Raw genomic sequence first — 1,567 nt, 5'->3', positions numbered from 1 at the left:
CAGCCACAGGGAATTTGCACACTGCAGGGCATAGTCAGCCCTCCGCCCCAAATGAGTAAACAGTTTTCCTAAACATAAGATTTGTGCTGGGGGTGGTGATACACACCTGTTACCCCAGCATGCAGGAGCCTGAGGCAGGAGGACCACTGTGAGTTCAAGGATAGCCAGACCCTATCTCAAAACACACAAAAAGATTTGCATTGAGATCACCGCTACCTTCCAGATAAGAGTCCTCTAACGGGTCATCCTGGTGCCGACTCTGTTTGACTAAATCCTGGAGTATCCCCGTCGGGAGACCTGGGGAGGGGAAACATAGCTTGGTGCAAGCACCGAGGCAAGCTCCTGGGAACAGTTCCACACTTGAGATAGCACTGTTGGCCATGACCTGCACAGAGTAATTTAAAAGCTTGCTTCGTGTACTGACTCCTTCTTCAGGTGGCTCGGCAACTGTTGAGCTACAATTCTTTCTTAACCAGAGGCTGGTATGGGCCCATAAAAAACTTGAGGGGCTGGGGATTTAGCTCAGCGGCAAAAGCACCTGCCTGGCAAGCGCAAGGTCGTGAGTTCGGTTCCCGGTACTGGAAAAAAAAAACAAAAAAAAAATAAAAAGAAAAGAAAAAAGAGAGGGTCTGGCTATGAAGTACAGGCTGTCCTTGAAGGCACAGCGATCCTCCTGCCTCAGCCTCTTGAGTGCTGGGATTACAGGTGTGTGCCAGCGTGGCTGGCTTCTTTGCTGTTGTTGTTGCTGCTGTTTCCAATTTTAATATGAAGTTAGATCTGGTGGCTGCAGCTGAGTCTGAGAATGAAACACCTGAACCTAGTTTCTGATCTCACCAGTCTGCTTGCTGCCCCGTGATAGAGAGGAGGACGTTCGGGAAGACACTCGTCTTTCTGGCACAGGCACCCTGATCCGGGAAAGGACTAGCGGAGGGCGAGTGGGGCAGAGGCTCCTCTCGTCCCCAGCTCCCCAGAATCTCCTCCTGTCACGCTGAGGCTGCTGTGAGTCGCTGGGAAGGCACCGTCAGAGCCGCACTAGAGAGCACGGCTGGGCCCTGGCCGGCCGCAGGGTATTTCCAGCCCCACCGCCACCCTCAGAGGAAGCGCCCAGGCTCAGCAGCCAGCGGCTCAGAGGAGATGCTGTGCTCTCACCGCCTGCAGGGGGAGGCGACCCCATCAGTGTCCATCCCGGCCACACTGGAGATTCTGACCCCAGCAGGGCCACACAGAAGCGTGAAGAAAGGGATGATGCTGATTGGGCTGTTTGTTTTGTTTTTGTTGTTTTTGTTTTGAGGCAGGATCTGTGGTTCAGGCTGGCCTTGAACTCACTATGTAGCCTTGAACTCATTGTGTCACCTGGGACTCAGGGCAGTCCTCCTGCCTCAGCCTCCCCGCCAGTGCTGGGATGAAAGGTGTGCGCCACTATGCCTGGCTTACAGAGCTAATTTAGAATTTCACTTCCTAGCCTGTTCTGTCCTTTAAACACCTGCGTGAGGGAGGGGCCAGGGACACGGAAAGAACGCGAGTGTGCTACAGACATGAACAGTTCCCGAAGAATGTACTCGTTCTG

Source organism: Chinchilla lanigera, unplaced genomic scaffold (genome assembly GCF_000276665.1).
Source record: "Chinchilla lanigera isolate Chin_1 unplaced genomic scaffold, ChiLan1.0 scaffold00035, whole genome shotgun sequence".
NCBI classification, from domain to species: domain Eukaryota; kingdom Metazoa; phylum Chordata; class Mammalia; order Rodentia; family Chinchillidae; genus Chinchilla; species Chinchilla lanigera.
This window is presented reverse-complemented; position numbering follows the sequence as displayed.